A 26,632-nucleotide genomic window follows, 5' to 3' on the forward strand; every position below is an offset into this window, starting at 1 on the left:
ATAAATTTTTGTTAAACAAAGAAATTAAGGGATATTGGACAAAGGCAGGACTCACATCATCCATGATCTCACTGAATAGTTGAGCAGGCTCAAGGGGCTGAATGGCCTATTCCAGCTCCTATGTAACCCCCACTGTTAGCCTTCAGACAAATCCACTTGGTGAGTTCCCCACCATTAGTGACTGATTATCAGTATTAGCAGGAAGAAGCCTTCAATGCCTGTTTAAGAGCTCAATTAGCCTGTAAACTTTCCCACCCACACTTAACCTGGGAAAGTTGAGGGTGTGGGGGGAAATGGTAGCAAGATGACAGAGTCCCTACTTCACACCTTCCTGATGATTCAAAAGAGACACACCTCCCTCAGGGGTTGGCACTCTGTTTTTAAGCACTGTTTCAGTGCTTTTGTATCACTATGTCCTATGTCCTGTCTGCAAGTCATCACATCTTAGTTGCAACTGTAAACCCACAGAAGTTGATTTTAAATGAAGTATAAATTAGGTTCACATCAGAATATGTTATTATTAATTAGATTTTCACTTATATTTTGACAGCATTAAGAAAATTCTGGAGTATTATTACTCTCCACGCGCAAGACAGAAAAAGTAAAAGAAAGCTTTTCCAAGGAGCACAGATGTACAGTCTACAAATTATGCAATATACTTGTCAAATCTGAAGCCCAAGGTTTCCCTTGTAGTAAACAACCAATCGAGGTTGAATTATTTGGAACAGATCCAAGCTTCTTTATAGATACAAAGGCACATTAATAATAGGAAGGAAGCATTAATCTGAATGGAAATGTTTGATCATATGTTAATTCTGTTGTTGAATTTGTTATTGATGTTATATACGGATAGTGGCAGCCAACACAAATGCCTGCTCCTTCACCTTTCAAATGTGATAGAAATTCTATAATACCACATCTTTCTTTAAGCCCATTTAAAATATCTTGGAGGTTTTGGTAACCTATCAACTGAGGGTGCAATTAATCACCGAGAATACATAAGTTACAGTTCTGACAGGAATGTGGCAGGCAGACCAGAAATTATGGGTGGCAGCAGCAGAATGGTAATGTCACTGGACTGGTAATCCAGACTAATGTCCTGGGGACATGAGTTTGAATCTAACCATGGCAGATGATAAAATTTCAATTCAATGGAAGAAACAGCTAACCTTATCGTGGCTACCTAACCACTGTTGATTACTGTGAAACACATCTGGTTCATTAATATCCTTTATGCAACAAAATCTGCCATCCTTAATCTGGTCTTCTCTACATGAGGGGAATGGGACTAACAGAGTGGCTTCACATAATAGCCAGCACAACTCAGTGGGCTGAATGTCCTGCTTCTGTGCTAATCTCCATGATTCTACTCTATTTTATATTCCGGAAAATGTCAAACAGCTATTTTTAAGGAAATGCGCTGTCAAAAGAATGTTGTTCCCTTTTAAGAGAAGAAACAACTAACAGGTTAAATTATTTGCAGATTTAAATTTTGAGCAGTTCAAAAGTACCTCATTCACAAAAGCATACATCAAAGAGAGCACGAGGACAGAGGAAGGGTGGGGTCACTAATAGGTGCAGAGGCCCTGAAGGAAAACACTGCATCTGGCTTCATGGGCAGAATGTTAACATCTTCCGGGACAGACTGGCGAATGGGCAGGTGGCGTGAAACTGGGTACAAAGCCATGGGTCCCAATCCAATTGCCCTTGACACACCCACAACTTTATGTTCCACAGGGCAGCCCTCAGCAACACTCAAGAAGCTTGACACCATCCAAGACAAAACAGCTATGCAAATGACACCATATTCACCATCTATCCCCTTCACCACTAACATACAGCGGCAGCCGTGTGTACTGTCTACAAGGTGCAACACAACTGCTCCTTGGAAAGCACCTTCAAAGCCTGCAGCCTCTACTACCTAGAAAGATAAGGTCATTGGATGCATGGAATGCCACAACCTGCAAGTTCCTCTCCAAGTTACATGCCAACCTGACTTGGAATGATGTTGCTTTCACTGCCACAGGGTCAAATATCTGAATATGCCTAACAGTACTGTGGATGTCCGTACACTCTAAGGACAACACAGGTTCAATAATGCAATGCAGCACCACCTTCTCAAGGGCAGTTAGGGAGGGACAGATAATAAATTGTTGCCCAGCCTGCAAAACTAACACCCCATCCATAGAGTCCTAGATTCATACAGCATGGAAACAGACTTTCAGTCCAACTCACCCATGTCAACCAGATATCCTACACATACCCTCTGCATGAAAATACTGCCCCTCGGGTCCTTTTTAAATCTTTTCCCTCTCACCGTAAACCTATGTCCTCTAGTTTTGGACTTCCCTACCCTGGGGAAAAGACCTTGACTATTTGCCCTATCCATGCCCTCCTGATTTTACCACTGATCACTGCTCAGCTCTGGGGAAAAACCGCCGCAACCTATTCAGCATCTCCCTACATCTCAAACTCTCCAATCCTGGCAACATCTGAATAAACATAAACCATAAGTAATGGCCATATAAGGCTTCTTCACACTCCAGTATACTATTCCATGATGGATGAAGCTTAGAGCACTGTATGTAAAGCAAATTCAGGCTACATTTTAAACACTTTGTTACACCCAAACAACATAGAACATTGTAGATCTCTGTTTGTCATCCTTAAGTTTGAATGACCATAGGACAATCAAATTTTTAAACATCTCAATCTCTTTATTGCCACCACTTGAGTCCAAGTGTAGCCATTCCAGCATGTATTAATACATTCACTCCTCCTTGATCCAATCCAAATGCACGATAATTATAGAGTCATAGAGATGTACAGCATGGAAACAGACCCTTCGATCCAACCCGTCCATGCCGACCAGATATCCCAACATAATCTAGTCCCACCTGCCAGCACCCGGCCCATATCCCTCCAAACCCTTCCTATTCATATAGCCATCCAAATGCCTCTTAAATGTTGCAATTGTACCAGCCTCCACAACATCCTCTGGCACCTCATTCCATATACGTACCACCCTCAGCGTGAAAAAGTTGCCTCTTAGGTCTCTTTTATATCTTTCACCTCTCACCCTAAACCTATGCTTTCTAGTTCTATCTCCTCGACCCCACGGAAAAGACTTTGTCTATTTATCCTATCCATGACCCACATAATTTTGTAAACCTCTATAAGGTCACCCCTCAGCCTCCGCGCTCCAGGGAAAATAGCCCCAGCATGTTCAGCCTCTCCCTGTAGCTCAGATCCTCCAACCCTGGCAACATCCTTGTAAATATTTTCTGAACCCTTTCAAGTTTCACAACATCTTTCCGATAGGAAGGAGAACAGAATTGCACGCAATATTCCAACAGTGTCCTAACCAATGTCCTGTACAGTCGCAACATGACCTCCCAACTCCTGTACTCAATACTCTGACCAATAAAGGAAAGCATACCAAATGCCTTCTTCACTAACCTATCTACATGCGACTCCACTTTCAAGGAGCTATGAACTTGCACTCCAAGGTCTCTTTGTTCAGCAACACTCCCTAGGACCTTACCATTAAGTGTAAATCCATACTCGTAACATATATAGACAGCTGCAACACACTAAATAAATATGAGAACATATACATGAAAATATGAATACTTGCCACTTTGGTTTGTATTTCAAGGATCCAAATATTATTTGCACTCACTGTGAACTCTGGAACTAAGTTTATTGTAAGCAGATGTGAGTACGCTTGCTTTGTAATGGAATGGTTCATTATTATTTTATTATGGTAAAAGTTTCTGTGGTATACATAGAGGTGAATATAGCCTCAGGGAAGAAGATGACAATCACCCCATTGTTGGGCAATCCTGTTTGTCCAGTTAATAATGTTCCTGTGGAAGGTTTCAAGTAAATTGAAACAATTAAAATAGAGTGAAAGACAAGCTAACATTTCCCGTGAAAACATTTAGATTAGATTACATTCCGTACAGAATGGAAACAGGCCTTTCGGCCCAACAAGTCCACACCGATCCTCTGAAGAGTATCCCATCCAGACCCATTCCCAATACCCTATATTTACTCCTGACTAATGCACCAACACTATGGGCAATTTAGCATAGCCAATTCACCTGACCGGCATATCTTTGGATTGTGGGATTAAACCGGAGCACCCAGAGGAAACCCAGGCAGACACGGAGAGAATGTGCAAACTCCACACAGGCAGTTGCCTGAGGCGGGAATCAAACCTGGGTCCCTGGCGTCGTGAGGCATCAGTGCTTATCTCTGAGCCACGATGCCACCCAAAACAAATTGAAACAAATTTGAACATTAATTATTCACTCCAAAAGTGACCTCACTGGTAGAATTTTCAGTGATTTTTATTTTTGTTTCAGATTTCTAGCATCTGTGTTTATTTATTCTGTTTAAAAGTATCTGAACAGATGTCATTCATCCACCAAATAAGGCAGCCTATCATCCAATTTGAACTGTTATGCTGTATATTACTGTTGAAACTCCACAAGGTAAAACAGAGAAGGTGTAAATCAACTTGATCCACTGGGATGCACGGAAGATATCATTTCAGAGATTTTGCCATGTTGCTAACAAATCCACACAATGAGGTTGGAATTTAGTGGCTTCTGCCCTGAAGTGAGCTTGGACGCAAGGTATTTAACCAGGAGACTGATTGGTAAGTGCTGGCGCTATGCATTCCACCTTTGCTTCAATTAAAGGACAAAGGCAACAAATATACAGGAACACTACTATGCGCAAATTCCCTTCCAAGCCACTCCCAATCCTGACTTGGAAATATATCACCATTACTTCACTATCACTGGGACTAGTCAAAATTCTGGTGTTCCCTTTCTATGGGTTACCTACAGCGTATGTACTGCAGCGGTTCAAGAAGACAACTCACCACTATATTCTCAAGCGCAACCAGGATGGGAAATAAATGCTGGTCACCCAGCAATGCCACGTCCAACAACTGAATTAAAAAAGGTGCCATATTAAAGGTCATTGTGGAAAATGAAAGCTCATGGTCTCGGGGGTAACTTATTGGCCTGCATATAAGATTAGCTAGCTAATTGGAAGTGGTAGGTATCAAAAATCATTTTCTAGTTGGCAAGATGTGATGAGAGGTGTGCCACAGGAATCAGTGCTGGAGTTTCAATGATTAACAATTTATATAAATAACTTGAATGAAGGACTAAAGCTAATGACGTAAATATAGATAGATAGGAAAGTAAATTGTGAAGAGAACGTCAGGAGGCTACAAAGGGATACAGGTAAAAAGCAAAAGAACTGTGGATGTTGTAAATCAAAAATAAAAACAGAAGTTACTTGAAAACCTCAGCAGGTCTGGCGGCATCTGTGAGGGGGGGGGGTCACAGCTGATGTTTCAAGTCTGGAGACCTTTCCTCATAAGTTCTGGGAGCCGGCGGTGGGGCTGGTCACCAGATCCAAAGCTGTGGTTCTGATTTCTCTTCACATTTGCTGCCAGATCTGCTGAGCTTTTCCAGCAATTTCTGTGAAAGAGATACAGATGTTTGGTGAGTGGACAGAGATCAGGCAAATAGAGTATAATCTGGGAAAATGTAAAATTATCCATTTTGGCAGGAAGAATAAAAAATAAGCTTATTATGTAAATGGTGGAAGACTGCGGATCACAGAGGTGCAGAGGAATCTGAGTGCCGGGGTGCTTGAATCACAGAAAGCACAGCACATGGTTAGGAAAGCCAACAGAATGTTATCATTTATTGCAAGGGAACTAGAATACAACCATGGGGAGGTGTGATAAAGATTCATACATTGTTATTATTTGCGTTCTAATGTCAACAGAACCACGTATAGAGTCATAGAGATGTACAGCATGGAAACAAACCCTTCAGTCCAACTCATCCATGCCAACCAGATATCCCAACCCAATCTAATCCCACCTGTCAGCACTTGGCCCATATCCCTCCAAATCCTTCCTATTCATATACCCATCCAAATGCCTCTTAACTGTTGCAATTGTACCAGCCTCCACCACTTCCTCTGGCAGCTCATTCCATGCACGTACCACCCTCTGAGTGAAAAGTTGCCCCTTAGGTCTCTTATATCTTTCCCCTCTCACCCTAAACCTATGCCCTCTAGTTCTGGACTCCCCTACCCCAGGGAAAAGACTTTGTTTATTTTTCCTATCCATGCCCCTCATGATTTTATAAACCTTTATTAGGTCACCCCTCAGCCTCTGACATTCCAGGGAAAACAGCCCTAGCCTATTTAACCTCTCCCTATAGCTCAAATCTTCTAATCCTGGCAACATCCTTGTAAAATCTTTTCTGAAATTTTTCAAATTGCACGCAATGTTCCAACAGTGGCCACTTTAAGTTTAATTTTATATTTCAATATTGGGTGGGTTAAGAAAGAGAGACATAAGGAGGAAGTTTTCCAGGTTCTGGATGTTATGGGCAATTGCAAGACAGTTGGGAAAATATGTTGAGAATAGAAAAATGAGATTGCTGGTATCAAGAAAAAACTCAGACACTCCACCTAAGGTTTAACAGTTAAGTAAGAATCTCACGAGTGAGTATCAGAGGCCTATTTACATGCATTAATATCTCAGGATTTACCTCATCTCACATTGGGTATAGGAGTTGGGATGTGATGTTATGGCTATACAGGACATTGGTTAGACCACTTTTGGAATACTGCCTTTCAATTCTGGTCTCCCTGCTACAGGAAAGACATGATTAAACTTGAGGGAGAGGCTGAATTGGATGGGGCTATTTTCCCTGGAGCGTTGGAGGCTTAGAGGGGAGTGACCTTATCGAAGTCACTGGATAGGGTGTATAGCCATGGTCATTTTCTCAGGGTGGGGGAGTCCAAAACTAGAGGGCACAGGTTAAAGGCGAAAGGGAAGAGATTTACCATGGACCTAAGGGGCAACATTTTCACACAGAGAGTGGCATGTGTATGGAATGAGTTGCCAGAGAAAGTGGTGGAGGCTGGGACAATCACAATATTTAAAAGGCATCTGGATGGGTACAAGAATAGGAAAGGATATGAGCCAAATGCTGGCAAATGGGACTAGATTAATTCAAGATATCTGGTCAGCAAGGACAAGTTGGACCAAAGGGTTTGTTTCCATGCTGTATGACTCTATGACTCTAAGTCTATGGTGGAACGGTGACATTTAAACGCTAACTCAAGCACTTCACTGCACTGCTGCTGTTGTTCACCCAGCAGGGTGCTGTGTGAGCAATCCTCATCACAGACCATATTGTATGAGACTGTCTGCTCTTGGGGTAGGGTTTGATTCCCCAGCCTCTTTTCCAACAGGAATCTACAGAGGCCATTTGGTGTTCCAAAGGTTAACCATTAGGTAGTCTAATAAGAAGTGCCTCTTGTCTGTAATGATATGCAGTTTATGCATTTTAGCAATTAAGCACAAACTAAATTGATGTGATAGGCATTGTTACAGAAATGATGAGAAAGATCTGGACTGTTTATCTTTTGAGATCTGAGGTTGCTCCCTCATGAATCCGTGTGACATCATCATAGTAGGTGGTATTTAAGGCATTCCCGAATATTAACTCATTCTGACCCTTAGATTTTTATACAATAGATAGTAGGCGATGTCCTTTTTATACAATAGATAGTAGGCGATGTCCACCCCAAGTCCTAACTCTTGGTCAGGCCTGCGGCTGCACATTAAAGTACCTGACGGACACTCATTTCAGCTGGCATTCCCTAAAAAAGGCGCAATCCATCCAGGAGGCAGACTCCAGTCACTTCCAAGAAATACTCATCTGTGATTTCCATTTTTCCAACCTTGAAATGTAGGATCTTCCTGTTTGGCCTTTTTCAAAAAGTGAAGTGAAGAACGCACTGCACTTACCCAAATCCAGAAGCACAGTTCAGCCATAGCCAAACCATACGATCCATGTTAGTGTGGTAACTCTCATCACAGATGCTGCCTGACTTGCTGACTAATTCCAAAATCTTTTTATTAAAAGAGGTTTTTTTACAAAATTATAAAATTACAAAATAGCATAACAATCTTATGGTACAACAACAATAACAGTAATCTAACTATTACTCTACAAAACAAATCAAAAATGCCAAAAGAAAAAGAACAATCTTCTATACTATAATTCAATAAATAATTAGACATGTTAAATTAAATTGGGTTGAACTAAACTAACTTAACTTACACCACTCAGCGCCAACCCGCTGAAGCTCCCATCATCGGGAGCATCAGTTACATACCTGTATTTATTCTCAATTCTTCCTCTCAGGGTCCTAGGCCTGCCAAAAACAGCCCTTGTGGCTATATAAAGACCCTAATCAGTATGGCTGACAAGTCTGTGTCTATCTGATTCAAAAAGGGCTGCCATGTCTTATAAAAATGTTCCATTTTCTGGTGCACCGTACAGTAAGGAAGTCTAGGGGAACATGCTCCATCACTAACCTATTTCATCCCGAAAGGCCTGGGCCAGCTCATCAGAATGTTCTTCCTCACACAATATGTAAGAATGTTAAACAGTTTCGTCCCATGCTCATCCAGAGAAGGTAGATTCAGTGATCCCAGAAGGAGGGATACCAGATCTGCATTAACCTCAGTCCCCAAGATCTCCTGCAACACATTTGCTATGGCATCCCAATATCTACGAATCTTATGGCACGACCACAAGCAATGTGTGAGAATACCAATGTCTGTTTTACATTTCAGGCACTTTGGAGATTTTAAAATTTTGCTAGCAGCTCTGGGGCCAAATGGGCCCTGTGGAAAATCTTTAGTTGCATAGCCTGCATTTTATTACAAATTGAAATCTTTTTCATATTCTCCCAGATATCCTCCCAAACATCTGACGAAATTTCTGCTCCCAATTCTTGATTTTACATTCTGTAAAATCTTTCAATATCTTCTGAGGCACCCCGTCCCCTGTAAATGATAGAGGATACTAATCAAGAAAGTGCCCATGGATCAAAGCACTCTCCTCTCCACGTCAGACTTATTACGGATAAACCAATAGCGTGGTCCTTTTCTGTATAAAGTCCCTGATCTGAAAATAGAAGAAGAGGTCCCTACTGGATAATCCATATTTATGACTCAGCTGATCAAAATACATCATGACCTCCCTTTCAAATAGGTCTCCCCAAACAGGAGACTCTCCTAACTTAATGCTGGAATCCATCAATCCTGGCCTAAATCCTGGTATTCCTACTATAGAGGCGAGCAGAGAGGTCTTATGTAAATTACTCTAGCTCTGTCGCATCATTCTCCATGCTTTGACCGTGTTAATGATAGTCAGACTTTTACAATACTCCGCGACAGTTCTCATTCTGTCCATAAATAGGAAATTAGTAAGGGGCCATTTTGCCCGGGAGGCCTCAATATCGAGCCATATTGACCTCGGATCCTGACAAGCCCAATAATTCACATAAGACAATAAAGAACTTATTTGACAACTTTTGAAGTCTGGGGGGTCTACCCTGTGGAAGCTGTAGCTTCACAAACATAATAAGAGGGTGCCTGCAGTGCCAAATGAAAGATCCAAGTCAACCATTAAGTCTCTGCTGCATTTGTCTAGGTAGCACCAGAGGGAGTATTCGCATGGGGTATAGTAGACGAGGAAGATCATTCATTTTTATCAGGGCTATTCGACCCAACCAGGATATTGGTAGCACCTCCCAATGCTGAAGGTCTTGTCTTATCTTCCCGAGCAATTGTACAAAAGTAGCTGTGTACAGTCAGTGAAAGGCGGAGGTGATGAAAACATCTAAAATAGGAAACCTCCCTGTGACCACTTAAAAGGAAATCGAGTTTCATCTTCAAGGTCAGGTACTCCCATGAGACCCCCCATGAGTATGGCCTCCGATTTTGTAAAATTAATTTTATATCCTGAAAAACAGCCAAATAAATTTGTATTAAATAGGGCACAGACATTGTCAGGTCAGCCAGAAAGAAAAGGACATTGTCTGCATAGGGAGTGATTTTATACTCTCCTATTCCCACTTTTCAAGCAACTATTTTGGGGTCCCTCTGAATAGTCTCTGCCAGCAGTTCGATCACTGAAGTAAACAGCAGTGGTGAAAGGGGGCACCCTGGTCGGATGCCTCTACCAATACTAAAATTGTCTGATTTTATGCCATTTGTGAGAACCGCTGCCATGGGATCGCTATACAACACTATCACCCACCTGGCGGAGACCCCCCCCCCCCACATAAAAAAGGCACGGCCATTCCACCCAATCAAACGTTTTTTCTGCATTTAGGGAGACAACCAAGCCTGGGATCGACCTTACCTGGCACACATGGACCATATTCAACATTCTTCTGATGTTGTTAGAGGAGCTGTGATCACTAATGAAACCTGTCTGCTTCTCCTTTACAACAGAAGGCAATACTTTCTCCAGCCTCAACGCTAACATTTTAGACAGAATTTTAAAATCCACATTTGACAGCGAGAGGGTCTATATGAGGCACAGTCCTCAGGATCTTTCCTTCTCTTAAGAATAAGGGAAATATTAGCTTCCCAGAGAGAGAGAGGGCGGGAGGCAGTCCTGACTGTATGAATGGTTATACATGCCCAACATTGGTTCGGCCAACATGTTTATAAACTCCTTATAAAACTCACTTGGGAATCCATCAAGGCCAGGCACTTTGCCACTTTGGAGCTACTTTGCCGCCTCTTGTATCTCTTGTGTTGTCAGAGGAGGATTCAAAATGGAGGCTGCTCCAAAGTCAGACCTGGAAGATCCAAGTTCTCAAAAAAAGGACTTCATCCTTGCCAACCCATTCTCACAGACCTCTGACCAGTATAACTCTGCATAAAATTTCCTAAATGCTGCATTGACCCTTTGGGACTCACAAGTGGGAGCACCAGTACCCTCTCTAAAAGACATAATAGATTGAGAAGTGCTTTTCTTCCTGGCCTGATATGCCAAGTATCTACCTGGCTGATCGCCATGCTCAAGTAGTCTTTGTTTCACAAATGACACCTCTTCCTTCGCTGCCTGGGTAAGCATGGAGTTCAGAGCAGCCTGGAATGCTGTAATCCGCTGTAACTTTGTCACAGACAGCCTGTCAAAATATGCCGTCTCAGCTGCCTTTAACCGGGCCTCAAGTATGTGCTGTTGCTCTCCCCTCTGTCTCTTCAGGGTTGTTGAGTACGAGACAATTGTACCCCTTGAATAAACTTTGGCAGTCTCCCAGAGCACTGATGGGTTACTGGCCGTACCTGAATTAATATCCTAGAAAGTCTTAAACGCCCTTGTGAAATACTCAATGAACTTCCTGTCTTTCAAGAGAGCAGAATCCATGAGGCAATGCCACATACCTGTCCCGTTTTCCCTGATCTTAAACTCCAAATACACTGCCGCATGGTCCAAAATGGTTATTTTCCCAATCTTACAGGTTAGTGCTGAATCCAAAAAAGTCACCAGGGCAAGAAAACGTATCGAATCTTGTGTGGCACTTGAGATGGTTGGAGAAGAAAGTAAAATCTCTTCCCTTAGGGTGAAGACATCTCCACACATTCACCAACCCCAACTCCCCACAGAGGCGCACCGACTGTTTGGATTGTGGGGAGATGCCTGAAAAACCCAACTTGGGATCCATAAGACAGTTGAAGTCTTCCTCTATAATCAGGTGGCGCATTCCAAGGGCTATCAGCTGGAAAGTGCATGAGTTAAAAATTTGAGGGATTGTGCCAGGGGGCAGTAGACATTCAAAATGCCATACTCCTCCCCATGTATTAGGGCTTTGAGGATCACAAATTGCCCACGCTCATCCTTAATTTGGTCTATCAACTGGAATGGTAGATTCTTCTACATTAGTATAGCAATTCCTCTGCTTTTGAAATTAAAGATGAGAAGAACACCTGGCCGAACATTCCCTGCTGTAACATTAGATGCTCCTTATCATCTAAGTGAGCTTCTTATAACAGAACAGCATCAACTCTCTCCTTTCTGAGACTTGAGAGCACTTTCTTTCTTTTAACCGGTGAGTGACTCCCCTTTATGTTCCAGGTGCACCATCTAAACCAATAACTAGCCATAACTGTCTAAAGTGGCCTGTGACCCCCCCAAGAGGAAGAACCCTATTCATAAATGTGCTGAGTGGAGAGAAGCAAAGATTCATAAAATCTAAAAAAATACAACTACAAACAATAACAAAGCAAAAATTCTAATAACTATTCCTAAAACAACAAAAAAAACAAATAAGTGGAGACTCTCCCCTTTGCCCAGAGGGGCACTTACCCTACTCACTAACACCTCTATGGCTCCTTCTGGCCAAAGCCCCAAACACAGATTAAACAGAAACAAAGAAAACACATTTCTTATACACATAGAAATTAAAAGTGGGCATCCAACCCATCCAACCCACACATCGATCCCACTTGTTGTTAATAAAATAAATTACCAGCGCAACCAGAAAAAAAAAGGGACTAGCAAAAGTAACAAGAAAGGGAAAGAAGAAGCAACCCCATATATGACAGAAACAAAGCCAGGCTGACAGAGTAAACAACAGAGAGAACAAAGGAAACACTATTATTCGTAGTATTGAACTCAACCAGTCTGTTTTAAAGTATCTAGGAAATCTTTTGCCCTCTCTGCTGAATCAAAATTATGCATGGACCCGCTGTGGCTGAAGTGCAACACTGCCGGATATCTTACAGAATATTGAATGTTCAAGTCTCTCAGCCTCTTCTTTACTTCATTATAGATTTTCTCTTTTGGATCACAGCCCCATTAAAGTCCTGAAGAAACATTTTTTCGACCCCTTGTAAATCAGGGCCTGTGGATCTTTCCCCAATGTTCTGGAAGCTTCCATAACCATTTGTTTGTCTCTGTAACATTGAAATCGAGCTACGACCGGGCAGGGGCGCTGCTCCGATCCGGGTCTGCGCACACCACAATGCGGTGAGCCCATTCAACTCACACTGACCCGATTCTGCTCCCAGTCCCAGGAGCTGCGGGAACCATTGTTCCAGGAAAGCTGACCTGCTGATCTCCCTCTTCGCGTTTCGGCAACCCGATAATGTGGATTTTTTTCCCCCAACCTCGATTCTCGAAGTCGTCGACCTGCTCGATTAAGGCCCACACCTGCTTTTCCAGGACCTGAATCCACCCTGCCGAGGATTCTGCCGCGGTCTCCAGCACCACAGTCCTCTACACGTTGCCTGAGATGTTGGATCTCCCACTCATGCTTTGGTAGCATGGCCGAGATTGGTTCCAGTCTGGTCCGGGACTTCTCCAGTGCTGTTTCAATCTTCTCTCGGAGTTTGATGAACTCAGAAACAAAACTGTGCTGCTCAGGTAAGTTCAAAGGCACTTCCACGGTGCACCTATTGCTGCAGGGGAGTGCCCTGCATATTGCGATCCATGGAGCACCTTTCCTTTAGTTATCTTCCTGAAAAGTGATATTTAGAAATTCTGGGGACTTTACATTACCGATTTTTACAAAAATGTCGAGTAAGGGGAGGTTTATGGTGTGGAGCTCAGCAAGACAGACCTGTTAGATCGCTGCCATCTTGAATTCCCCTCCAAAATCTTTTATTAAAAAATCTAAATCTTCTTCTGGAGCATGTGGTATACTTACCATCTTATCTCATTGTTTCAACTATTATTCAAGATGGTGAGCAGCATGCACTAGGATTGTCAAGAGAGAATCCACGAATATCACAGCTATCTGTCAATGGAAGCAGTGGATTTCTCTCAGAAATAGCAGAAACAGATTTCAAGACTTTTCCTTGAAACTGATATTATCAAATAAGCTGGATGATATTCACTAACCTTGCTTCAGTTCTCAGACTGAAGGAAGAAGCTCACCAAGTTCAATTAAAAAGAAATTTAAAAAATAGATACAAATGGGCTTCCGCATACAGGTATGGTGTTACAAATCCTGTATGAAGTCTCAACCTGGACTATACATTTTCACCTCTGACCTTGCTGCAGCAGCTGACAGAGATTACCATCAGAGCATCGATGTGCATTGCATTCATGCTGAATTCCTTGCAGAAGGATAGCAATGGTTTCACATTCTAATCCAGGAATGACATACTTCACTTGGGTCCTTCCTTTTGGAGGCAGGGAAACAGAATTCCATTTGAACAATGTACACCCACACAACACGTCATCTCAATCTCCAAGAAATGGGATCATTGTATGATCAAAAACTTCAGGGAGCTGTAGAGTTCAAGCTTCTGTGAAACAGTTTTCCTCATAACAAATGCCCTTTTCACTCCACAGAATTGTCACATCAGGGGAGGCCATTTGTCCTGTCATTTTCGTGCATGGTCTGCGTAAGGGCAATTTACCTACTGCCATTTCCTTGCCTTCTCTGTGCAGAACAGCACATGTTCCCTCAACATCAATCTTGATTCTTTTCGCTCTATATTATATATTGAATTTCTATGATGACCAGAACTGAACAAAAGAATTCAAGTGAAATTGGGTGAGAACATTGGATTAAATCCGTGGTAAAGAGTTAACTAGTCTCCTCAATGACAACCAACAATAATGTACCACACTTAAAAATTCATCTTGTTGAAACACAAGACCCTAAATGGGCTTGACAGGTACATGCAGACAGCATGTTTCCCAGTGTAGGGGAACCACTTCTAACCACTGTTCCTAGATTCACTGACTCCTCCACTATCAGCATTCTGGGGTTTACCAGTGACTAGAAGCTGAACTTTTGGAATATTGCATATAGTTCTGGTTGCCACATTACTAAAAGGACATGGATGCTTTGTTGAGGGTGCAGAGGAGATTCATCAGGATGTTGCCTGCTATGAAGACTGCTAGCTATGAGGAGAGGTTGTGTAGATTAGGATTATTTTCATTGGAAAGAAGGTGGTTGAGGGGAGAACCTGATTGAGGCCTACAAAATCATGACAGGTGTAGATAGGGTGGATAGCAAGAAACTTTTTCCCTAGAGTGGAGGACTCAATTACGAGGTGTCACAAGTTCAAGGTGAGAGGGGAAAGTTTAGGGGAGATATACGTGGAAAGTTCTTTATGCAGAGTGTGGTAAGTGCCTGGAATGCGTTGCCAGCGGAGGTGGTAGGGACTGGAATGATTTTGTCATTTAAGATGTAACTAGACATATACATGAATGGACAGGGAGCAAAGGAATATAGATCCTTAGAAAATAGACGGCAGATTTAGATACAGGATCTGGATCGCCACAGGCTTGTAGGGCCGAAGGGCCTGTTCCTGCACTGTAATGTTCTTTGCTCTTTGAACTGGACTAATCATGTAAATACTGTGGCTATAAGAACAGGTCGGTTATTTGGAATCTTGCAGTGAGTAACTTACCTCATGAATCCCCAAAGCCTGTCCATCATCTACAAGGCACAAGTCAAGAGTGTGATGGAATATTCCCTACTTGCCTGGTTGGGTGCGCTCCAACAATACTCAAAAACCTTGACACCATCCAGGACAAAGTAGCCCATTTGACTGGCATCACATCCATGAGATTCACTTGCTCCATCACCAACACTCAATAGCAGCAAAACTATCCACAAGATGCACTGCAGAAATTCATCAAAACCCTTAGACAACACCATCCAAACCCATGACCACTTCTATCTAGAAGGACAGGGGTAGCAGATACATGGGAAAACCACCACCAACTACAAGTTCTCCTCCAAGTGATTCACCGTCCTGACTTGGAAATATATTGCTGTTCTTCCACTATTGCTGGGTCAAAATCTTGGAATTCCATCCCTAACAGCACTGTGGGTCTAACTACAGTAAATGGACTATATGGTTCAAAAAGGCAGCTCACCACCTTCTCAAGGGAAACTAGGGAGGAGCAACAAATGGTGGCCCAGCGAGCAACATTAACCTCTCATGAGTTAATTTTTTTAAAAACTACATACACATTGCTGACTGACTGAAGAGAGTACATTAATTCCATCACACTGTGAGGGCAACTAAAGAGTGTTGCTTTATACTGGAATGTCACATGTTGTGATGTCATGTAACTTGTCTTAAAAATACAGGCCTATCTGGTGGGGAATCTCTGCCACAATATAACAGACCTTGGCATTCAACCAAGCCCCAGACACCAACTGACTGTTACTGTCTTTACAACTATACCCCATCAGGAGTCACCACTTAAAGGAGGCAGGTGGGATGACTGGAAAAAGGTAAAAGAAATTATGCATTTAGTGTAGAGTATTAAATCACAATGGTAAAATCTGAGTCAATGGCAAAATATACATCACTCATGTTCTAACTTAGGCAATCAACATTTTGTTAAACAGCTTGACTTTTTAAAGGTGCATTCAATTTTTAGTTCAGTGCCGACCATTTCAATGGGAGGCTTTGATTTCTACAATGCAGAGTCATGAGCAGCAGTACAAATATATATATGATCTAATTTCAGGCTGCTATTCAGGTAAATAGATTCTTTGTTTGCTCTCCCCATCCGACTTCCACTATTGCCCTTTCAAATGATATATTTGCGATTAATAACTCACTACATAGGACATGAGACTTCAGCACCTGACAGCAATTATACAATCACAACATTAAAAAAAAGTTCAACATAAAGCAGCAATCAACAATTGTTTAGCTTATTTAACCTGGAAATTCTATTTGAAGCAAAATGAACTCTATAGAAATGGAAAAATCTACCACTGAGTCATCTTTTTTCTTGACAATATAATGATGTTAGGGGGAAATAATTTATGCACAAATGAATCTTATTTTCAAAATAAGTTATTTGCTGCTCTCCATTGTTTACTTTATTGTAATAAAAATTGAAATGCAATAACATCACTGATGCCTGGAATGGATAACATTGTTCACACTATTGTACAATATTGAGACGGTGCAGTGATGCATGCTCCCCTCACTCAGCCAGAAGAATAGAAATAAAATTAGCTATGTTAACAAGATCCAAATGATTGTTTTACATTTTAAAGCAACATTCGGTAGATTTTCACATCGGTGTTTTAGCACTAACTGCTATAGCTTATTCCTGGTTGCAACAACGATAACAGTAGAAACATAAAAATCTAATATCAGGAGTAGAGTTCACAGTACAACTTTCAGAGAAAGGAAGTGAGTTGATGGGGAAGGGTTGGTTCAATCATAAATATTTATTTTCCAGCTCTATTGGTTTCTTTTTATAAGATGTTCAGGCCTGGAGCAGATGTGTGGCAAAGTTTATATTCATACATTTCAATTATTTTTTGTTAATTAATAAATGGGGTGATGCTCATTCGGTGGGCACTTATTGCCCATTCCTAGTTTCCCTTTGGTCTAAGTACATGCTAGGACCATTTCAGGATGCAGTTAAGAGTCAACCAAAGTGCTATGGGTCTTGAGTCATATGTAGGCTAGACCAGATAAGAGGCAATAGATTTCACTCCTCCACTGCCTCTCCTAAATGTTGCCTAGGCAGTGGAATTGCTCTGTTAAAGTACAGAGAAGAATGTATAGCAAGGAAAGAAAAGTCCTTTGCATGCAAAGGAATGGAAGAAACTCCAATCACACACCTCACACATGGTTTGTAATTTTGACAGAAGAGAAAAATAACTAATTTCAGCTAATTTGATATCTAAACAAAAAATGCAAGAACAAAAGTCTTATTTTGTTATTAATTGAAAAATCAAACTCTCAGTTCAATATGATAAATGTCACTTGGTTTCTATGGAGTTGGAGGGGTGGGGAAGTCAGATAAACCCAAATGCATATCACAATGTCCCTCCTATTCGGTTCTAATTGACAGTTATATTTAGGTATTATTTCACCTAGTGGAGATAGTTGGAAAACAGTACACTGTTCTGTAATTATAGGTAAAGCTACTGTGTTGGGTGCGAAGCACATCACTGTGACAGGGTACCTTCAAAGTAATAAAACAAAGGGCGACAATTTGACTCCAAGGCAGGTAGCTTGAGTCAAGAAGTTTCCTGACCCCACAGCAGACATGGATTCCATACATACATACACAATATTTGCTCTGGAAAGGTAGGGGTGGAAGGCAGTAGGGCCCGCCAACTCAGGGGAATGTAGCACGACCAGCCACGTTTCTGGTATTGAGACTTAGCTCTAATGCAATGAGGGATATGTTAGCTTCCAAGAAATCGATTGTGTTAGGGGACCCTCTAGTCTGAGGTACAGCCACAGAAACGTCTGTCTAACAGTTAAAAATGAGAATCGTGTGTTGCTTCCCTGGTGCCAGGATCAAGGATGTCTCAGAGAGGGTGCAGAATGTTCACAAGGGGGAGAGGGGCCAGCAAGAGGTCATTGTACACATTGGAACCAATGACATAGGAAGGGAAAAGGTTGAGATTCTGAAGAGAGATTACAGAGAGTTAGGCAGCAATTTAAAAAGGAGGTCCTTGAGAGTAGTCATACCTGGATTACTCCCGGTGCTATGAGCTACTGAGGGTAGGAATGAGAGGATAGAGCAGATGAATGCATGGCTGAGGAGCTGGTGTATGGGAGAAGAATTCACATTTTTGGATCACTGGAATCTCTTCTGGGGTGCAAGTGACCTGTACAATGGACAGATTGCACCTAAATTGGAAGGGGACTAATATACTGGCAGGGAGATTTGCTAGAGCTGCTTGGGAAGAGTTAAACTAGTAAGGTGTAGGGGGGAACCCAGGGAGATAGTGAGGAAAGTGATCAATCTGAGACTGGTACAATTGAGAAAAGAAGCGAGTCAAACAGTCAGGGCAGGCAGGGATGGAGCAGAGAACAAGGTAGGACTGATAAATTAAACTGCATTCATTTCAATGCAAGGGGCCTGAGAGGGAAGGTAAATGAACTCAGGGCATGGTTAGGAACATGGGACCAGGATATCATAGCAATTACAGAAACATGACTCAGGGATGGACAGGACTGGCAGCTTAATGTTCCAGGATACAAATGCTACAGGAAGGACAGAAAGCGAGGCAAGAGAGGAGGGGAGTGATGTTTTTGATAAGGGATAGCATTACAGCTGTACTGAGGGAGGATATTCCTGGAATTACATCCAGGGACATTATTTGGGTGGAACTGAGAAATAAGAAAGGGATGTTCACTTTATTGGGATTGTATTATAGACCCCCTAATACTCAGAGGGAAATTGAGAAACAAATTGGTAAGGAGATCTGTTATCTGTAAGAATAATAGAATGGTTATGAGTTGGGAGTTTAACTTTCCAAACATAGACCAGGACTGCCACAGGGTTTAGATGGAGAGAAATGTGTTAAGAGTGCATGAGAAAATTTTCTGATTCAGTATGTGGATGTACCTACTAGAGAAGGTGTAAAACTTGACCTACTCTTGGGAAATAAGGTGACTGAGGTGTCAGTTGGGGGACCATTTTGGTGTCAGCCAAAATAGTGATGGAAAAAGATAGACCAGATCTAAAAGTTGAAGTTCTAAATTGGAGAAAGGCCAATTTTAACGGTATTAGGCAAGAACTTTCTAAAGCTGATTGGCGGCAGATGTTCGCAGGTAAAGGGATGGCTGGAAAATAGGAAGCCTTCAGAAACAAGATAACAAGAGTCCAGAGACTGTATATTCCTGTTAGGGTGAAAGGAAATGCTGGTAAGTATAGAGAATGCTGGATGACTAAAGAAATTGAGGGTTTGGTTAAGAAAAAGAAGGAAGCATATGTCAAGTATAGACAGGATAGATCAAGTGAATCCTTAGAAGAGTGTAAAGGAAGTAGGAGTATACTGAAGAGGGAAATCAGGACAAAAAGAGGACATGAAATAGCTTTGGCAAATAGAATTAAAGGAGAATCCAAAGGGTTTTTACAAATACATTAAGGACAAAAGGGTAACTAGGGAGAGAATAGGGCCACTCAAAGATCAGCAAGGCGGCCTTTGTGTGGAGCCACAGGAGACGGGGAAGATACTAAATGAGTATTTTGCATCAGTATTTAATGTGGAAAAGGACATGGAAGATATAGAATGTAGGGAGATAGATGGTGACACTTGAAAAATGTCCATATTACAGAGGAGGAAGTGCTGGATGTCTTGAAACGGGAGAAGTGGAAAAATCCCCAGCACCTGATCAGGTGTACCCTAGAACTCTGTGGGAAGCTAGGGAAGTCATTGCTGGGTTCCTCGCTGAGATATTTGTATCATCAAAAGTAACAGGTGAGGTGCCGGAAGACTGGAGTTTGGCTAACGTGGTGCCACTGTTTAAGAAAGGTGCAAAGGACAAGCCAGGGAACTATAGACCAGTGAGCCTGACGTTTGTGGTGGGCAAATTGTTGGAGGGAATCCTGAGGGACAGGATGTACATATATTTGGAAAGGCAAGGACTGATTAGGGATAGTCAGCGTGGCTTTGTGCATGGGAAATCATGTCTCACAAACTTGGGTTGGAGGATTTGAGCTATAGGGAGAGGTTGAATAGGCAAGGGCTGTTTTCCCTGTACCATTGGAGGCTGAGGGGTGGCCTTATAGAAGTTTATAAAGTCATGAGGGGCATGGATAGGTTAAATCAACAAGGTATTTTCCTTGCAGTGGGGGAGTCCAGAACTAGAGGGCTTAGGTTCAGAGTGAGAGGGGAAAGATATAAAAGAGACCTAAGGGGCAACTTTTTCAGGCAGAGGGTGGTGCGTGTGTGGAATGGACTGCCAGAGGAAGTGGTGGAGGCTAGTACAATCGCACATTTAAAAGATATCTGGATGGGTATATCAATAGGAAGAGTTTGGAGGGATATGGGCCAGGTGCTGGCAGGTTGGACTAGATTGGGTTGGGATATCTGGTTGGCATGGATGAGTTGGACCAAAGGGTCTGTTTCCGTGCTGTACATCTCTATGACTCTATAACTGTGAAAGCAGATGATAGGTGGCCACAACAGCAGAGTAGAGCAGAGGCAAGTTGGTTAGAAAACCCATCTTGGTTCTCTGGAACATTTTGTATTAAAAGCACCAAGTGGTCAAGCCTGAACCCAGCCCCTCTCAATGGCCCCATGTCCCCATGCCACTTTATCCAGTATTGATATTATATGGTTCACTGGTTCTGTGCAAAAGCAATCAGAATGTTGAAGATAAACACCCATTCACAAATCTGCTTTGAAAAAAAAACCCTACTGTTCCTCCAACCATAAAAAAGGATCCTTGAGAGATGTCCATTAGAATATCAGTGACAGAATCTTTCACATTTTCAAACCTATTAATTTTGGCCAAAAAAAATTCAAACCTCTTAAAGTTGTCAATCAAGTAAAATTAGAACTTCAGTTTGTCCAAAGAGAATCTACTCTAAGCTGGTGCATTTGAGAGTTTGGTATCACAGCCAAGCATGCATAATAACTCCAGGTAGAGAACTAGCTGTGTAGAAATCTGTTTCTACAAATGCAATTCCCATCTGGGGTGTTGGATAATATAGAAGGATCGTGGTTAGGACCTTTTGAAAAAACCTTTCAACAAGTTCCCAAATACTCTGAACAGCCATGAACCACATGTCCTGAATGAACCTACCTCATGAAAATTGCCATCAGCTAGGCGATGCCTACTCCCAAAATGTTTGCCAGCCAGGCTGGGTGTGTAAAATATAGGTCATTACTCAGACCCTTACATTGTACCAGTCAAAATTTCCCATACTGGGAACGGAGGCATATGTACTAGGATCAGGCTCTGGCCCCTTTTGTTAAAATGGTTCCAGAGTCAGCATGACTAGAAGTAATAGTAATATTACTAGATTACTAGCATTAAGTCCTGCACCTTCAAGAAGAAGGCTGACCTCACTCTCTGGACATCAAGTTATTTTGGAAACTGTTCACTTTTCTGGCCCTCATGCCTCTATCTGCCTCACAAACACATGCCCCTATCCATCACCATAGCCCCTCAGACTCACTTGGTTCCTCCATGATAACTCTTGCCTTCCACCTCTCTCCATGCCAACTAGCCACTCACTCAGTCAAACCCAAGCAAGCCATGTGGAGATGAAAATTATTACATTTCTAACAATCTAATACAGATCTCAGTCATGCACACTTGATAGTCAAAATACTAGTTCAAAATATGTTAATACCCTCAAGGTATTAAAAACAAAATTATTAAAGCTTTTAAAATCTTAATCAGTTATTAAAAACAAGCTTCTATTCAGTAACCACAAAGACAGATAGTCAGATAATAGCCTCTTTAAATGTCGATTGACCCAAAGGCTCAGAACCCCCTGTTAAGCTAAGTGTTTTTATAGCTTTGGAAGCTCAGTCAAGCATTCACAATGAGTATAACCATAATAACAGCTTTTGAAAAATATGGACAAAGACCTCTACTGAAACTGTAGAACAGGTGATCTTGTTTTTTTTTATATATAACATACACCAGATGACAATCAAAGCAGGTCCGCAGATGATGGTTTTATCTCTGACAGATAGCTTAAGCCTGTTTTTGTCTCTCTGTGTTTAAAGATCAGGGGGATTTAAAAGCCTTCAGATCATGACAGTCTAACAAGCCTTATCTCTCACAAGCTTATGGTTAATCCATTAATTCACGACTTCAATACTTCGGGTTAGTGTCCTTAAAACAGCAGAAATCTTTGAACTCAGCAAATAACCCCACTGAGTAATGGTTTCCCTCCAAGTGATCGTTGCCTTATTTCTTTCTCCATAACAGCAAAAATGGGATCTGTTGGAAATTGTATTTTTTTTTCATTCAAGGAATCTGGGGGTCACTGGCTATGCCAGCACTTATCCCTAATTACCCAGAAGGCAGTTAAGTGTCAACTACATTGCTCTGGGTCTGCAGTCACATGTAAGGCCAGACCAGGTAAGGATGGCAGCTTCCTTCCCTAAAAAGACATTAGTGAACCAGATGGGTTTTTCTGACAATCGGCAATGGTTTTGTGGTTATCATTAGACCCTTAATTCTGGATTTTTATTGAATTCAAATTCCACCACCTGCCATAGCAGGCTTCAAACCCCAGAACATTACCTGGGTATCTGGATTAATAGCCGAAAATGTGTTGCTGGAAAAGCGCAGCAGGTCAGGCAGCATCCAAGGCGCAGGAGAATCGACGTTTCGGGCATGAGCCCTTCTTCAGGATCTCATTTTCCCAATTCCTTCGTCTCCGCCGCATCTGCTCCCAGGAGGACCAGTTCCAATACCGTACAACCCAGATGGCTTCCTTCTTCAAAGACCGCAATTTCCCCCCAGACGTGATCGATGATTTAGCAGAAGCTCTTCCTATCTGGATTAATAATCCAGCAATAGTACCAAGAGACCAATGCCTCCCAATGTGAGCAAGACTTCTACATCTGGGTCCAGCCCACCATATTTAATAGTCTCCGGAGGTTGGTCTGACTCCAATCCATTCCATTGTCATAAAGTTAGAGGTCCACAGCATAGAAAAATGTTCTTCAGCACACTGAGTCTGCACCAGTCAAAAACAATTATTTAATTGTTTACCTAATTATGTATTAACTAATTAATTTATTACCTAATTATTCTCATCCCATTCCAGTACTTGGCCCATAGCCCTGTGTGCCTCAGCACTGCAAGTGCACATTTAAATATTTCTTAAATGCTATGAGGCTTTCTATCTCTTCTACTCTTAGAGGCATTGAGTTCTAGACTCCCACCAAACTCTAGGTGAAAAAACACCACCTCATACCCTCTGTAAACCTCTTATCCCTTACCTTAAATGTATGCTCTCTGATCCCTCGACCAAGGGGAGACTTTTCTTCCTGTCTATCTTGTCTGTGCCCCTCATAATTTTATACATCTCAATCATGATCCCAATCAGTCTTCTTAACCCCAGTTTGCCCAATGTCCCTTTGTAACTTGCCCAAAGTCCTGGTAAATCTCCTCTGTACCCTCTCCAGTGCTATCAAGTCTCTCTGACAATGTAGTACTGTAGAAACTGTAGTACAACAATATACATTAAAAGATTACAGAACCAAAGTTATATATGAAAGAAATGTATACTTTTCACTTAAAATATGCAGTACATCTGAGACAGAGTTTATTGGCACTATTAAAATGGTTGAGAAATTTCCCCAAATATAAACTGTTTGCAACAAAATAGTTTTATAATCGAATATTTATGCAAACTGTTTTGGTGATGCATAAATAAATGCCTTTTTATTCTCCACATTTTTCTTATCAGTCAAACAACCCCTCTCACTGAAACAGTACTAGGAAGCAAATCAATGCTGGTTTGATAAATAAAAACTATGTTTCTCGTTTTTACTGGGATACAATCCTCAAGGAGGTGCTATCAGAGAAATCCATTTAGTTGCTTCTTCCACAAAAACATAACAGCACAATACCATCACAATGTCGCCACTTTTAACATTGGCCATTGGTGAATTCTCAAGGCAATTAGAGTTGGCAATAATGTGGCCTCGCCAGGCCAGCACAAATCTCAAGTACCAACTGAATAACACTAAGATGCACCCCTTATCTCCAAATTACTCCAGATATTTGTTGTCATTACTTTCTTAAATAGTTCCACACACAAGCTCAGACTTATCACAAACCAAAACACATTCTTCTGCATTATAGTCCATCTTTTAAAAAAAATCAAATTTCCACAGCGATTTCTCAATCCTCTACCATAAATTGGGCTGAGTAACAGAAACCTTGGGGGAGAGAAAAACAAGGGAGCCAGTGTGGAAATTCATTTGCAGAATATTTTATCATTTAAAACAAGAAATACCACCAAATTATTGCACGCAAGGAGCAAGAGAATCAGCGTTTCATGCCGGAGTCCTTCTCCTGCTCCTCAGATGCTGCCTGACCTGTTGTGCTTTTCCAGCAACACACTCTCAACTCTGATCTCCAGCATCAGCAGACCTCACTTTCTCCAAATTATTGCTTCCCCCTACTAGCTTCTAATACCCGCCCTCCATCCACCGAACCACCCAGAGGTCATTCCAGATTTTTGGAATACCGCACCTGATGTTCTGCTACCTCCCTCTCCCTCTTTTAAATCTTTAAACAACTGTACCTATCTGCACACCTCACAATCTCTCCTTTGGCACAGGATTAATTTACCTTAAACCCTGGCAGCAGCCTGAGAAATGTTTTTGTAGAAGTGTCATTTCCAATCAGTGACACCATCCCAGTATTCAAGATGATCATCAGAATTATATTTAAGGTATTGTCACCAGGCTTAGCATCCTGAGATGAATATCAATTCTCCATGAGGAATTTGTTAATTTTACCCCTTGTATAAACACCACTAACATATTTTTGCTGGGCCTGTAAAAGTGGAGAACGTGCAATTCTTTTAGTTCATGCTTCATGATTATTGATTAGATGAAGTATTTTCAGTTGAAACACAATCTGCAACCTTAATTAATTTCAATCTTATTAATAGTCTAAGGCATAGTTTAACCTTTAGAGAAGTGATGTTTGCCACTCATGGTTAAACCTACACAGGGCAATATTTTCCTGCAGATTAAACAAAGGGCAGAAAACAAAAGTTCAAACAAAGGTGTCATTTTCGCTTGATGTTTCCTGAACAATTTAATTTTGACGTTGAAGTTCGCCAAAATAAAACAATGCTGATCAGCACTATTAGAAGGGAGTAGGACTTTTTGATTTAGAATCTGTTTCAAATAAACAAACTCAAAGCGAAGTAAACAATTTAATATTAAGCTCTTGACATTGTGCTGTCACACATTCTACAGACGAAAAACATCATGTAGCCTCGTGTCCTGGGCTCCCTGCGACGAGAAGAGCATCCTCCCACAGGACCAGCAGGGTACACAAAATCACAAATGTCCACAAACACCAAACCAGTCCGGACTCACCTGTGGCTACCACTTTCCTCACCTCTAACTGTTCAAGATACTTTTTTTTCTGAAATTGTCAGCGAAATCAGTCTCTCTGTGCCACTGCCCTCCCTCACGCAGAGATTCATAAAGCAAGATCGTGGAAGCTCGTAAATAACCCAGCAGTTATACATATGGCAAGGCCAACAAACCTGTTATGAAAACTAATGCGATATCGCATTTGGGAAATTGCAACTTCGCGTGAGCTATTCAGCTTCAAACTTTCTGAAAAATTACAAAAAAAACGAAAATCAACCTAAAGCTTACCTTTGATTGAAACTATTCCCTTTATGTTGTTTCTCTTTTCCAAAGCTACACTGAACAATCAATTTGTGAGAACTTGCAACCCTTTATTGTTGTTCTCTGTCTTTCTTACTACGCAGGTGGAGCCTCGCGGCTTCCACGATAATAACAGCAACACCGCTATCCCTGAGCGACCCCTGGGGTTGAGACCCTCTTACTGCAGCTCAACACCGCTGTCCCTGAGCGACCCCTGGGGTTGAGACCCTCTTACTGCAGCTCAACACCACTGTCCATGAGCGACCCCTGGGGTTGAGACCCTCTTACTGCAGCATCTGCAGCCCTCACTTTCTCCTCTTACTGCAGGTCAACACTGCTGGCCCTGAGCGACCCCTGGGGTTGAGACCCTCTTACTGCAGCTTGTCCCTCAACCACCAAACCCTTTCATGACATTTCAGTTCTCCTCCATGAGTGACCCCTAAGGTTAAGTACCTATACCACAGGAGCTCTCCTCCTGTGCCTGATCCCTGCACTCTGTCACTCTAACTCAGCATTGGCTGAGACGTTGTTACTGCAGCTCATCAAAATTGTCCCTATGTGACCCATAGAGTTCACAATCTATAACTGCAACTCAGCACCCCCGTTGCTAAGTGACTGCTGGAGCCTAATTCCTGTC

At 41.9% G+C, this 26,632-nt stretch overlaps 1 protein-coding gene across 12 annotated transcripts in view; it reads right to left on the reverse strand.

The window, feature by feature from the left end:
* The window catches only part of ankrd6b (ankyrin repeat domain 6b), a 245,297-nt gene extending 219,188 nt beyond the window's left edge, over positions 1-26,109 (reverse strand). For 3 of the 12 annotated variants that reach the window (XM_087982262.1, XM_087982263.1, XM_087982250.1), the window contains exon 1: positions 25,984-26,103. The gene's annotated coding sequence lies outside the window, so the exon portion shown is untranslated. Of the gene's footprint in view, positions 1-22,870; positions 23,310-25,983 lie in introns of all 12 variants that reach the window. The other 9 variants (XM_087982260.1, XM_087982253.1, XM_087982259.1 and 6 more) reach the window with 5 other exon arrangements.
* Positions 26,110-26,632: the final 523 nt, after the last annotated feature.

Source organism: Chiloscyllium plagiosum, unplaced genomic scaffold, assembly GCF_037043375.1.
Source record: "Chiloscyllium plagiosum isolate Xiang-an unplaced genomic scaffold, Cpla_swu_hap1 HiC_scaffold_3, whole genome shotgun sequence".
Lineage (NCBI taxonomy): Eukaryota > Metazoa > Chordata > Chondrichthyes > Orectolobiformes > Hemiscylliidae > Chiloscyllium > Chiloscyllium plagiosum.